The following is a 15,279-nucleotide window of genomic DNA, read 5'->3' as shown; positions in this document are numbered from 1 at the left end:
GAAGAAAAACATTATAAATGATGCATACATTTGAAATAAAACATGGGAAAATAATGATCAATAATGCTGAAAGTGGAGTTTTGAGATGAACCAAAATTTCTCAGTTTGCAAATTGAATCTGGGTGCTTGTCTCAAAAATTTTGAAGAAAAAAAATCTATTTAAGAAGAAATAGAATGACCACCATGTGGTATGAGGAATAATACCAGAAAACAAACAAACTCATTTTTGTGTACCATCTTAGAAGTTTACAGATGGTTTTGGGCAGAACATGGAACATAATGCATTTAGAACAGGCTTTGGAAAAGGCATCCTGACTACCATATGGATTTACTTTCATTCTTTCTGTGACCCATCCTTTTTTCTTCAAATTCAATCAGGAATAACCCCTGGGACAAAGGACTTTGTTGAATGTGTTCCCACAAGTCAGCTTCAAGGCCTTTTACATTTAAAATAGGCCTTAATGGTGCTCATTAACATCTTTCAGTTAGCCACCAGGTGTGTTTGAGTGAGGCCCATTATTCACATTACATGGTCATTATACTACCTATTCTATCTTATACTTATTCTCTGTGTACAGAGAACCCTAGATTTGTGTCAGGGGCTAGAAGGAAATTCTCCTTCAAAGAATAGCCTGACATTTACAAGAAACAGCCCCCTGGGAGACATCCTGCCTGGGAGACATCCTGCAGCTACCTATCTTCCTGAAACATCCATCAGGATCATCAGAAATCCTGCAGCTGGCAGTTTTACCACCCACTTCCAGCAACTGCTGATTAGAGAGCTTCCCCATCCCCAGCATATAAATACCCCTGTGTGAACAATAAAATTTGCAGCTTGATCAGAACTCCTGTCTTGCTGTCATCCCTCATGTCTCTTGTCCCTTCATTCCTCCCCATCTAGGTTCACCATCCATGTTGATGTGTCCTGCCGGTCGTGACAGATTATGGATATGTGAACAGAGAGCTAGAAAACTAGGGCTTTATTCTGAGACCCATGGAGAGCTAAACTGAAGTTCTGGATTTCAGATTTTTGTTTTGGATTTGAGATACTGCTTCTGCTACATTTAAAAATCTCAGGACTCATGAAGAGAATGAGTTAAAAGCCAGCATCATCAAATTTGTGAGGCCCTAAGAAATTCAAAGGGACCCTGTCTCTAAATAAAAATATTTAAAAAGGGGGTGGGAATGTAAATGAGTGGATGAACACCTCTGGGTTGAATTTCTTGTACCAAAAAGAAAACAACACACACACACACACACACACACACACACACACACACACACACTAAATAAATAAATAAATAAATAAACAAACAAACAAACAAACCCTCATGAGTAACAAGCCCGAAAATTAACAGCTTCTCTCATGCATGAATACAATAAATGGATTTGAATTTCTCACCTGATAATTATCTCAGTCTTCACTATGCAATCTGGAGACATGCTGGACTCATGGCACATGGAATCCCACAAAGGGCTTTAGAAAGAAACTGAAAACACCATACAGTTATGGAGAACTCCTGGGTTCAAACCATCCTCTTACCTCAGTATGCTGAGTAACTATGGCTACAGATGTGTGCTATTATTCCTGGCTTACTTTTCCTTATGTAAACATGTGCCAGTGATTTTATTTAACTCATTAATTAAACATATGAACAATATTCCAGCAGCTCAGGAGGCTGAGGCAGGAGGATCACAAGTTGGAGGCCAGCCTCAGCAACTTGCCAGACCCTTAGCAAGTAAGTGAGATCTTGTCTCTAAATAAAATATATAAAGGGCTGGGGATGGGGCTCAGGGGTTGAGGGCTCCTGAATTCCATTCCTGGTACAAAAAAGAACAAAAAAAAGTGTGACCAGTAAGATAGAACAACCTTTCAAATTCCTGAATATTATTATTTTTAAGAACTAAAATTTTAAAAAACCCACCATTTTTCTGGGCTGGGGCAGGGGCTCAGTGGTAGAGCACCCACCTAGCATGTGTGGGACCCTGGGTTCAATCCTCAGCAACACATAAAAATAAGAATAAAAATAAAATAAATGTATTGTGCCCATCTACAACTTAAAAAAAAATAATAGGGGCTGGGAATGTGGCTCAAGCAGTAGCGCGCTCACCTGGCATGTGTGTAGCCCGGGTTCAATCCTCAGCACCACATACCAACAAAGATGTTGTGTCCGCTGAGAACTAAAAAATAAATATTAAAAATTATCAAAAAAAATAAAAAAAAATAATAAAACCACATTTTTTGTGAGACAGAAACGTGATAAAACTGGCCTTCACACAGTTGTTTGTGTTGCAATTGCTCAGCAGGAACTAAAATGCTTTAAAATTTGAAAAAGTAGAGGTCACCAGGGTCCTTGGTTGGGAGTGCCCCTGGGGTGGGGTGGGGAGGGGGACACAGCAGGGGCTTTTGAGGGCAGCAGTTGAAGAGAAATTTCTAGATCCTGCCATAGAATGAAAGGGCAGGCCATCACCTCCCCTCAGACATAAGCCTGCTGTCCCCACACCTTTGACTTCCTGGGAAGCTAAAGAGGGAGGGAGAGAGGGTCATCTGTCCCCGTCTGTGTCGCTCCCTTGATGTGATAAAGGTCCCTGTCAGGGACTTAGAAACCTGAACCAGCAGATGAAACCCATGTCCTTTGTACTGTTGTGGCTAGAGATACCACGCTCAGTTCGCCCACTGGCCCACAGCTGGGCCCGCTGTCCACGGGTTCTTCCCCTGTCTGCTGGTCACCACCAAGAAACTTCTAGACAAATATGAGTAGCTGAGAGACAGGGATGCCTTTCTTCCCCTCCTGGGGGAATTTCATGTCACTGTCTCCTCACAATGAATATGGGCAGACATTCCATTTGGAGGAATTTCCTCTTTGCAGAATAGAAAAGGTTCTATAAAAAATGAAAGTAGACTTGAAAGCCCAGAATTTTCCAAGCAGGACAGAGTTTTCTGATAACTTCATGTTGTCTGGAAAATATCTTTTTTTTTTTTTTTTTTGTACCAGGGATTGAATCCAGGGGCCCTCGACCTCTGAGCCCCGTCCCTAGCCCTATTTTGCATTTGATTTAGAGACAGAGTCTCCATGAGTTGCTCAGGGCCTCAGTGTTGTGGAGGGTGGCCTCTAACAAATGATCCACCAGCCTCAGCCTGCAGAGCTGCTGGGACTCGGGGTGTGCACAGCTTCTCCGGACTTTGTTTGAGAAGTTTGTCTTGGGGTTCAGGAGCTGGAAATTTGGTTCATCAAACACAAAATGAGGCTTCTCTTTTGAGTGTTTTCCAAAAGCCCCATTTATAGGCTCTCAGGTGGATCACAGGCAGAGGAAAGCTGGCCCTTAGCTTCCAGTCTTTAGTGTCCTTGTCCTGGTTGGGTTTCTGAAGAAGAGAAGGCAAGGGATGTTGTGATAAGATAAGGCCCCCCCTTGAACAGTGGGAAGTGGCCTGAGTCTCTGATCCTGTGGCCATGTGTCTCTGCCTTTGGGAAATTTCTATATCAGCTCAAAAGGAGCCCAATGGCGGCCTGCAAGCAGAAGTCCTCTATGACCTCCCCATTTGTCAGGAGAGCAGTGACCCTCAGCTCTTCATTTTTTTTTTTGAGGAGGGGCACCAGGGATTGAACCTGGGGCACCTAAGCATGGAGCCACCTCCCAGCCCTCTTTTGAATTTATTTGGAGACAGGGTCTCATTGAGTTTATCAGGGCCTCACTGGGTTGCTGAGGCTGGCCTCCAGCTTGCCCTCCTGCCTCAGCCTCCCAAGCTGGGATGACAGGCATTGGCCACCGCTCCCTGCAGTGTTGCTCTCCACCCATGATGGTGTCACTGCGTTGTACTGTAAGGTGACTTGTCAGTTCTTGTGCTGTGGCAGTTTGAGGTAAGAAGGTTGTTGGTGAGGAGGAGATGGATGTGAAGAGAAGGATGTTCCCATTTCTCACCATGTCCCCATCGGCCATCCCTCCCAGTGCTGCAGATAAAGGAGACCAAGGAGGTCTATGAGGGGAGATGACCAAGCTGACACCATGTGGGACTGAGAACCCCGTGGGCGGCTATGGCAAGACCATCAGCCACGTGATCATAGGGCTCAAGACAGCCAAGGGCATCAAGCAGATCAAGGGGAGTCTGTCCTGAGCCCTGTCCTCAGCACTGTGGCACGGGCAGGTGGTGTGACCTCTGTGTCCCTCTTTCTTTGGCCTCTGCACTGTAGATGCCATATGGGACACTCAGAATAACATCGTGTAGTACAAAGGGACACCTCATAGAGGGCATGGACGTAGTTCCCTTCATGAGGTAGCTCGTTCTTTTCTTATTACTCCTGGGAGTTGTGTGATTAAGTCAAGAAATTTTTTCTTCCATCTCGCCTGCCACATGATGACTATTGTTCACCCAGTCACAGTGGAGCACGCCTGTCATCCCAGCCACTCAGGAGGCTAAGGCAGGAGGATCACAAGGTGACGCCAGCCTCATCAATTTAGTCAAGGCCCTTAGCCGCTCAGGGAGATCCTGTTTCCAAATAAAATAAAAAATGGGGCTGGGGACGGGGCTCAGGGGTAAGTCACCCCTGGGTTCAATTCCCAGTACTGCCCTCTAACCTCCCCAAAAAGTCATAGTGGACATAATTTTGTTTTCTTTTTTCTTTCTTTTTCATAATATTTTTACTCATTCACTGTTTTTATGATTGACTCACACTAGCTCTGTACCTGTCCTCTGCTACATAACCAGGTACCTTGCTGCAGGCTTGGGGAAGTATTTTACCTGTGGCTCCTCGCAGCTGTGTGCCTGTGTGTGCAGGTGCCATGAATCTCATTTCCCTGTTTTCCAGATCAAGGCCTCAGGCTCAGAAAGAGTCTCCACAGTCATCCTGCATCCAGTGCTGGCTGAGGGGCAGGGTGACTGTGAGTCCTTTGGTGCTGGGTGACCCCTGTGAGTCCTCTGAGCTCTCTGTGGCTCAGTTTCTCATCTCTAGACCACTCTCCATTCACCATAGAATCTCTCCATCTTTCCCCCTTTTATAATTGGATGGTTCTTTGATTCTCTGAGGTGGTTTCTGGGTCATTGCTTTATGGAGATCATGAAAATGTCACTTCTTCCAACGGCTATTTTTCTGTTTTTTTCTGAGATGAAAAGAGAAAATTTGTCCTCTTCCATGTAGGAGAGAGGACACAGAAACACAGTGGAAATTTGAGACATCCATCGGTCTGCATCATCCAGCTTCTTGAAGAAAATAGCCTAATGGAGAAGAGGAAAGTTGTCTTCCTAAACAAAGGTGGTACCCACCATTGATCCCAGCAGCTCGGGAGGCTGAAGCACGAAGATCGTGAGTTCAAAGCTAGCCTCAGCCAAAGCAAGGAACTAAGCAACTCAGGGTTACTCTGACTCTAAATAAAATGCCAAACAGGGCTGGGGATAGGGCTTGGTGGTCGAGGGCCCCTGAGTCCAATCGCTGGTACCACCTGCACCCCAAAACCCAAGTCCTTCTGGGCAGTTTTCCCACATGGATGAGATATTGGGACAGAAGGACCTCAGGTGCATTGTGTGGAGTTGTGAAGTGTCTGAGTTTGAAGGAGGCTTACAAATCTTGGCCTAGGGACTCCCCAGCCCTGGTCCTGTTTGCAAGTGCCCCAAGGAAGCCAGAGAGGCTGGACCCTAGTGAGCTTCTGGCAGCTCTTTGGGGTGCATTTGGAAACATGATCCACCCATTTTAAGTGTGTGTGGCCCACAGGATTTTTATGCATGACATAGTTTACACTCCCCATCTTAATTCTATAACATTGTCATGACCTTCCAAGGGACCTCATTCCCATGAATGGCCACCTGCTCTCCCTCCCCCTGGCCTTTGACCACCACATACCGACTTTGTTTCTGGATTGGCCTTTTGGGTGTCCCCTCCCGCCGAGGGAGCCCTGCAGTGGGTGTTGACTCTGGACTCTGTCTGGGACAGAGCTCAGGTGTGTTTCCACAGGGTGGCCATCTGTAGCAGCTGCCCTGGAAGCTCAGCCTCAGGACCTGTCTGCCAGCTTGGTCCTTCAGAGGCTTCTGTCTTTTCCCAGTGCACACCCCTCGGGAAGAGCAAGGCCCCATAGAACACCGTCACCCCAAGATTTGTGTGCACAGCCCCGGGGGCCAGAGGGTGCTAGGATTTGCTTTTTGTGGTCCTGGGGCTCAAACCCAGGGCTCTGGCCATAGTGAACTATCGCTCTGCCACTTAGCTGTGCCCCAGCCCTACGGCCTAGCTATGTGGTCTAGACTGGCCTCCACCTTTATGATCTTCCTTCCTCAGCCTCCTGACCCAGAAAGTTTGGGGGAATTCCAACTTATGTTTCCCCTTCTGGACTCCTCTGTGGGTGCTTCTAGGTGCTCTCACATAGAGGAGAAGACTGAGATCCAGAGAGCCGGAATCACGGGCCACATCAAATGCAGCCTCAGGTGGCTAAGCAGGAAGCTCTGGTGTCCCTAACCCAAGGACTGGAGCTGCAGTGGTGATCCTGGGGAGTGCTGTGGGGCATGGCCAAGGACACATGTCCCCTCTAATGGTAGACGGGTCCCTGTGAGAATGCTCCTACCACTTTGCAACCCCTGAAGTCAAGGCAAGGAAGAGTAATGGTGACATTCTCTTGTCTCCTGGAAGCAGACACGTTCACCCTCAGGTTCATCTCCTGGTGTGCTTAGCCCCCAGTCCAGGCTCTTGTGCCCTGCCACATACCCTCATACCCCCCCAATCCTAGGGTCGCTGGCTACCTCAGGTATCTGTCTGTCTGTCTCTCTCTTGTGTTTAGTCCTGTGAACTGAACCCAAAGTGCTTAAGCAGGGAGCCAGAAGCCTGCCCTTTTTATTTTGCTTTGTATTGTTTTGAGAGAGAGTCTCCCCTTGCTAAGTTACTGAGGCTGGCCTCCAACTTGGTGATCCTCCTGCCTCAGCCTGCTGAGTCCCTGGGATGACAGGTGTGCACCACTGTGCCTGGCCCCCCAGGTCTGTTACAGAAAGGAGCCTTTCCTCGGGATCAGAAGAAACTGGAATGTGCTTCATGGTTGTCTGAGTTTCCATTTGTCTCGTTTGGTTTGGTTTTAGGTGAACGCCAGCATTTTTGAAAGTCTGCAGAAGAAGCGAGTTAAGGCCAGGGACATCATCTACATGGAGGCCAATGGGGCTGTGAAGGTATGCTACCTGGGGGACAGCGCCATGCCTGAGGGTCTGCCAGAGGGAGACCTGGGTGAACAGGGCGTCATATTGCTCAGCGGGTTTGGGTGGGGGAAGGTTAACAGCTGTCCCTTTACCTAACTCAACTTGGCTTTTCTCTATCTTTCTCTCCTCGTGACTTAAGCAGGCAGAGTGCTCAAGACCCAAACCCTGTGGGGGACAGGGACCAGACAGACTTCGTCCCTTCCCATTGCACCAGGTGGCATCTTCCATCTTCCCTTATCTCCCTATGTCCGTCCCTGAGTGCTGAGCCTGGGGACTGCACCGGGTGGCTCCTCCTCTATCTGCTGCTGTGTCCTGTGGTGGCCATGCCTCCATGGCTGATGGATGAGCTTCAGGCCTCGTGTCACCCATAAATCACCACCTAGAAGAGCCCGGGACCCTGACTCCAGTGAGTCCCCTGGATGCTCCTTTATCAGGAGTGAAAATAAAGGGGAAAGAATCTTCCAGAAAGTCTCAGGTGTTGCCTGGGCGGGTCTGGGAGCCCAGTGTGGCACCAAGCCACAGGGTGCAGGCGGAGGGCACAGTTGGGGGACCTCAGTGGGCAGCGGGGGCATTTCTGTCACTGAGCTCTGTGTGGTCCTAGTGCCCAGTGGTCTGCTGGCAGAGGCAGGGAGATCCTAGGCCACAGAGTTCACCCTGGAGGCCGATGAGGACATGCCCTTCCCAAGGGCGACGTGCACAAGAAGAAGGAGGTCATCTAGGACAGGACGGTGCATGACCTGGATGTGGCCCATGCCAAGCACCAGGGACAGGCCCTGCTGGTCCAGCACATGCCCAAGGCCCTGGGGACCAGTGGCCAGGGCCATGTTGTCCTCCTGGAGGCCCTCTGGGAGGCTCAGCAATGAGTACGACATGAGCTTTGGCCCCTTTGTCCCAATGTCCAGATGCCATCACAGCTGATCTCTGGGCATTGTCTGCCCCTGGCCGCTTGCCAGCCTGGTGGGGGCTGCTCTCCACCCCGGGCTGGGGGTTCCTGGTGGGAGCCTTCACAGGGCTTCAGACAGCCTCATGGAGGCTCTGGCCTCTGCAGAGCCCAAGCCCCGAGTCCTCCAGCTCCCAGCTGGCGCTGCTCTGGGCCCCGCTGGACAGAGTCAGGTTTGCTCTTCATCCTGAAGGGGGGCCTCCTCCTTCCCACCAGGAACAGGCTTTCTGCTGGGAATCTGGTTTTGCTTTTTGTCCCTTGGAGCTTTGCCCAGGAGATGCCAGAGACTCTTGGGATTGGAGTTTCTTCCTACCTTGCTGGAGGTTATTATTTTTTTTTTGAACTGAAGCTTAAACCCCAGGGGTGCTTACCCATGGAGCCCCGTCTGCAGCCCTTTTTACATTTTATTTAGATACAGGGTCTTTCTGAGTTGCTCAGCACCTCACTAAGTTTCTGAGGTTGGCCTCCAACTGCGGTACTCCTGTCTCAGCCTCCCTAATTGCCATGATTTTTAAAGACACGTGCCACCATGCACGACTCTGCTTGATTCTTGCAGGTCACGAGAAATCTCGAGGATATCCCTCTGAGTTCAGGAGCCCCTCATCCTTCCCAGGGGAGCTGTCCTGAGCATGTCCACCTCAGGCTTCCAAGTTGAGTGACATCAGGGACCCACAGGAGGCAGGAGCATGGGCCTTGGTAGCTGCCTTAGAAAGTCCTCTCTGCTACAGGGGGACAAGATGTTCTGTCCATCATGGGCCAGTTGATGAAGCCAAAGAAGACAGAGATCACAGGGAGGACACGTGGTGAAGCCTGAGCCCAGAGCCGAGTTGAGGCGCTGCCTCTGACATGCTCCCGGTTCTGAGCGCTCTCCACTGTGCGGCTCTGCGTCTTTACTCCATTTAGATGCCGTGGCCACACTGTGTGTTCTGGCCCCACTGAGGTCAGCATCTGCTTCCTTTGAGGCACCAGGAAGGTGCTGACTTTGACACCAGGCAGTGGGTCTCCCTTGCTCCTTTGTGGACTTATGTTTTTTTTTTTTTTTGATGCTGGTGATTGAACTCAGAGGCCCTCGACCACTGAGCCCCGTCCCAGCACTTTTATTTTTTATTTAGAGACAGGGTCTGGCTGAGTTGCTTAGGCCATTGCTAGGTTGCTGAGGCTGGCCTTCAACTTGTGATACTCCTGCCTCAGTCCCCCTGGGGCTGCTGGGATGAGAGGCATGTGCCACTGCGCCTGGCTCTTCCCCAATTTTATGTCCTTCTCTGGCCCATTACCTCTTTACTCCCTGAAAATGTAAGTTCAACATGAATCCACTGTTGCCTTGAGGCCTTGCAGCAGCCTAAGCTCCTCCATGAGTGACCAAGAGCAGATCTGTCTCTAAACTTGGTTTTGACAGCTTCGAGTCATGGCTCTGGGTGAGGACAAGCTTCAGATCCTGGTTCTTTGGGAACAGCTCCATCCTGATGACAGGAGGCGCTGGTTTGGAAGGGGAGGGCTGAGACCTGAGGCAGGCCTCCCATTCTGCAGGGGCTGATGGTTCTGGGGCCAAGGCTGGGCCTACTCTGACCCTCCTTGCTCAGGTTTCCTGGGGAGAGGATTCTAACTGCACTTGATGGAAAGTTAATGAACCTGAGCATTGTCACACAGGGCCCCCAAAAGGGCTCCTTGACTGAGTGCAGCAGAGGATAATTCACATATGAAAACCTTCTCCCTGGGGCTCCCAAGTGGGGAGTCTCAGCATCAGGCTTGGGGCTCGTTGGGGCAGTTCCTGGACACTGCACCCCACACAGCTCAACAAAAGGCTTTTTGTGGCATTTTGGTGTGATGATACCTATTTTCTTTTTTTTTTAGATGAGAGTACAGGGATTCTTGCCCTCTGAGCCCTGTGCCCAGCCCTATTCTGTATTTTATTCAGAAACAGGGTCACAACTGAGTTGCTCAGGGCCTTACTAAGTTGCTGAGGCTGGCCTCCAATTTGCGATCCTCCTGCCTCAGCCTCCTAGGATGCTGGGGTTGTGGGCATGTGCCACCAAATCTGGCATGATTCTTGTTTTCAAATGATTTCAGCAAACCTGGAATGGGTCCAGTACCCAGCCTGAGGTCAGAGAGCTAGTAGGAGATCCAGGCTGAAGAGTTAGGTCTGGAGGGAATTGAGGTGGGGAGAAGACAGCAGGTGACATTTCTCCCACTGGTTGGGACCCTGTCCGAGGTGAGATCAACTAGGTGGTGAACAAGTACATTGACCAGGGCATGGCTGAGCTGGTCCCCAGTTGCTGTTCACGGACAAGGTGCACATGCTAGACATAGAGTGCTTTACCTTGCTCACTGAGCCCTGGAATCTTCCATTGCCCCCATAGTGATTTTTGCCTCCAACCGAGGCAACTGTGTTATCAGGTAGGTGCTGCCAGCTGTCCCTTCTCCCTGGGCCTGTTACCACCCATGACATCATAACTCAGGATGGGACGAAGGGAGTGCATGTTGCCCCTGGGAGGAGACAGCAGAGTGACTGAAGGCCACAGCTACCCTTTACCTGATGGGAAGGGTCTCCGTGGGCCTCTGAGGCTCAATGTTCCTGTGGGGAGCAAAGGCCTGAGAAAGTGGGGCCGCTCTGGTGACCTGAGTGTCAGCTCCCTCACACTGGCTCCCAGAGGCCAGCAGAGCCCGCTTCATCTTTTGAAATCGCACCTTGTCCCATGTCATAGGTGGGAACACAGGTTTGTCTGTGATTTTGTTCTTCTTAGCTCCCCATGACAGCAGTGTGCAACCTGCCATGTCATCTACATGGGATGTGACTTTCATTCCTGTAGCTGGCCCTGCTGTGGGGTGTCCCTGATTGTGTGTTCCTATGGGAACATGGGAAAGGGACGTCCATTCATTTCCCTGTCTCCCAATCCCGCCCCTCCCTTCCATTTGTCTCATCAAATGAAATTCTATTATCTTCCTCCACCTCTGCCCACCATCTCCTCGTCTACTCCATCCCATGTCCCTACACCCTGACAGCTGATGTCCTGCCCGTGAACACTGTGCTCAGCCTATTGGGGAGGAACCTTCTGGACTGGCCAGCTGTCAGGTGCTTCCCCCTTCCACTCACTCAGGGGCCCTCTAACATTGAGGTGCTCAGTGATGGGGAAACTCTGAACGGACCCAGGAGCCAACAGAAGGCTATCAACGGCCCAGTTGGTCCAGCCTGAGCAACCAGAGAGTCGTTCTGGGTTGTCACCCAGTGCGCAGTGACGTTCTCAAGTCACGCTGATGTCAGAGGAACTTGGTCAACACAGGGGACTGAGCTTGGCCACCTGCGGGTTCCAAGTCACTGAGGTAAATGTGCAGCCATTGAGCCTAGGACACCACCCTTCACAGGTGGACAGGAGAGAAGGGACCGGGTGGGTGTGAAGCGTCCCCTCAACCCAGCCAGGAGTTGGCAGTGAAAGCCAACTAGATGCATCCACAGCAAGCACCTCTGCAGACACAAGGGTACGGTGGACTCCCCACACCCAGGGTCCCGATCAGGCCATGAGCTCAGCTGAGGGACACAAGCAGAGCACCTGACCAGTCCTCCCCCAAATTGTTGAGGTCACCAAGAACAAGGGCCATTGAAGAAAAGGTCACAGCCCAGAGAAGCCTCTAGAGATGGGACAATAAGGCCCCTGGCTGGGATTTTAGGACAAAAAAGGGGCATCAGGTAAAACGAAGGCAGTGGGTACAGGTGGTGACTGGGTGCCAATTACAAAGGATGATGGGTGGCACACTGTAACGCACTTCCACTGTCACACTGTTCTGCAAATCTAAAACTGTTCTAAAATTCTATGTTCCCCCACTGTGGCACTGGGCATCGAACCCAGGGCCTCACATGGTCGTCAAAATTTCCAAGGAGGTGTGTGCAGTGGGGCTGGCCTTTCATCCCAGCAGCTCCGGAGGATGAGGCAGGAGGATCACAATTGGAGGCCAGCCTCGACAATTTAGCCAGGCCCTAAGCAACTCAGCGAGATGTTGTCTCTAAATATTATATAAAATAGGGCTGGGGATGGGGTTCAGGGTTGAATAACCCTGGGTTCCATCCCTTATACCCCCCCCAAAAGATGGAAGACAACTGGCCGTGAGAGTCCAGAGCACCCTGGGCCGCACCCCCTCCCTTGGTGCGTGGAACTGGTCTCACTTGAGTCCTGGGTATTTGGAGGTTGCTGCACGTCTTCAGATCTGACCTCTAAGGGCAGTTTTCGTCCTGGCCCCTCCTCTGACCCAGGCTCCAACCTTTCCCAGGAACAGACGAAAGGCCGCAGTGACAGCAGGCCCCAGCTGTGGGTTGGGACAGAGGTGCCCTGGTGACCAGAGAGGTATGTAGTCTTCTGTTCCTGCTCCTCAGGTGGCCAGCTGGCTCTGGGCAGAGGTGGCCCTGGGTGTGCAGGTTGGGTGGCCTGGATCTCCTCTGACTCCCCAGCCACTGGGCCTGATGGTCACATTCATCTCCCAGAGGCAGTTTTTCCAAGCGACCCCTCTTCCATGGGGGGAAGTCTCTCCCTCCATTATGAAACGGACACAGCCCGGGCAGAGCAGGGTATCTGTCACATCTTATTGCGCTGACACGCCATCTACCGGCCATGACAGCACTCCCATTTTTTGCACTATTTCAGGTACAGCCTGAAAAATGGTTGTGATGTTTAGGTGAAGGGGGAGGGCTGGTCCCCTGAAGTGTTTGAATTGGTCACAGCTGGGCCCAGGCTCTGGGGTGCCTCCAAGTACAGGATTGGGAGGCCCAACAATCCCAGCTTCCTGTTGGTTCCCAGGGGGCCCTGTGGGAGTGAGAACCCAGGACAGGAAGGGCTTTTTTTTTAGGACCACGGACTGAACCCTGGGTCCCTTACACACTAACCCCGTCGTCCCTAACCCTTTATATATTTTATTTAGAGCCAGGGTCTCTCTGAGTTGCTCAGGACCTCTGTAAATTGCTGACGCTGGCCTCCAACTTTCAATCCTCCCCCATTAGCCTCCCAAAATGCTGGTATTTGTTACCAAGCCAGGTTCCTTTCTGTTCTTGAGCCTCAGTTTCCCCATCTGTAAGATGGGCCTCCGTCTCCTATTGCTGGAGGTGTGTGACCATATCCCATGGACCTGGGAGGTGATGTGTGATCAGCCACCCAAGCAGCCTGGATTGAGAGGCGCCCCCAATCTGGGTCCCTCCAGGAAGAGGACTTGGCGGTCTGTCAACAAGGAGACACCCCCCCCTCCAGGCCGTTTCCACCATCCCCTCCCAGATGCTGGGCTTAGAAGAAAAATCTCCTTTTGGGGGATAAGAACCCAAGGTCGGCAGAGGGCCTCAGAGCCCATAGGATCAGACCAGGTGAAGGTACTTGCTCCACCCAGTGTCCCCACTGGGAGAAAGACCCAGGGCTGCTGTCCCAGGGCTACACTGAGGGGAGGGAACAGCAGACTCCCTTGGTCCCAGGCCTCCTGGGAAGCAGAGCCAGGGACTGAGGGCAGCGGCCACCCCTCTCCCTGCTTACCCATCGGGCAGCCCTGTGCCTTGTCCCCTCCCCAGGGCGATTCACCAAACTGCCACCTCCCACTTGGAAGACAGCAGGCCTGCAGCCTGGTGCAGGAGGCCTCTGTTGCCCTCATCATCGCCATAGGTGGTAATCAACAGGCTGTGCAGTAAGATGGGCCAATGGGCGCCCACCGATTGTCCTCTCCATCACCTGCTGTCACCACCACCGTCATGCCGCCAGCCTGCAAGTCTGCACTGTCAGCCTCATGTGATTAATGGGAATACCAGCAGCCCTGGGGAAGGACGTCGCAGGACACCATGCGGAACACAGGGGATGCAGGGCAGATGTGGCCCTGGGGACGCGCAAGGGGACCCCTAGGGCTCGGCTCCTGCACCAGGCTCACGCAAGGACCACAGGGACTTCAGCAGGGATGGGGGCGGGAGCGCAGTGACAACCAAGCAGGCTTCCTGACCCCACTCCTGCCTGCAACAGACTTAGCCTCTAGGGCCACCATCATTGTCTCTTGCAGACCCCTTTCCGACTTTCCCAGCCATTGGAGAACCCCAGATCTGAGCCGGGCGCCTATAATCCTAGGCTGGAGGCTGAGGATGGAGGATGGCAAATTTGAGGCCAGCCTCTGAACTTAGAAAGACCCTGTCTTAAAAGTCAAAGGGCTGGGATGTGGCCAGCGCCCCTGGGTTCAGTTTTGTCCCAAACCCAGGGGTGAATCCCAAACCCAAGACACCCGTGCTCGGCAGCCTAGGGGCAGCTCTGGCCGCAGGCCACCTGTACTCTTCACCCTAAGCGGGAACTTGTCGCACTCAGGACGAGGTGCTGGTGGCAACAAGCTATCAGGTTCTCAGGGCTTGCGTGCACCCCACCCGACTCGGATGCATACCTGCAGGTGACCAGGGAGACCCCTGAGGTGACATGTCCCCTGGGCAGCGTCCCTGCAAACCAGCGGTTCCGCGGTGGCCCTGAGCACAGCGAGACCGGCATGGGGCCACGGAGGTCGGGGGGCATCCCGCAGCGCAGAGCCGGCCACCGGGCCGGGGGACAGCTGCGCCCTCCCTGGAGGAGCCCAGCTGCCACCAGGGATGGGGTATGGACCTTGGCTGGGTCGTCTGGGCCTCACCAAACCCGCAGTGGAGATACGCTGTAGCCTCCTCACGGTTCCTGGGGGCTCTGCCCTTCGCCTCAAAGCAAAGCGTGGTCAGAAACCGGGAGGCTGCAGCATCCCCGTGCAGACGCAATTGCACAGCGCAGTCCTGGCTCCGCCCACACCCCGCCCACACCTCTCCCTAGAGGCGTAGCCACGCTCACCCCGGCGCCCCGGCCCCTCCTCCTGTGCCTCCCACGCCCCACTCACCCCGCCTCCCTCCTGCACCGCCCACGCCCCGCCCACTCCCCCGCCCCTGGGTTGTGGCCACTCCCCCCCCTCCTGCACTGCCCACTCCCCGCCCTTGAGTCGTAGCCATGCTCGCTCAGCTCCTTTGCCGCCTGCTTCCCATCAGAAGAGGAGCAGAGTGTGGGAAGGCGCCCCGTTGGGGAGCCATCTGGGAAGGCTACGCCCGCAGTAGGTGTTTGCTGGCACAGGGGAGGGGGATGGCTTGGAAAGTCCGAAGGAGCCTGATGCGGTGAGGTGTGTCTGTCATCCCAGTGCCTCAGGAGGCTGAGACAGGAGCCTTGCC

The sequence above is a fragment of the Urocitellus parryii genome, unplaced genomic scaffold (assembly GCF_045843805.1).
Source record: "Urocitellus parryii isolate mUroPar1 unplaced genomic scaffold, mUroPar1.hap1 Scaffold_101, whole genome shotgun sequence".
Taxonomy (NCBI): domain Eukaryota; kingdom Metazoa; phylum Chordata; class Mammalia; order Rodentia; family Sciuridae; genus Urocitellus; species Urocitellus parryii.
This window is presented reverse-complemented; position numbering follows the sequence as displayed.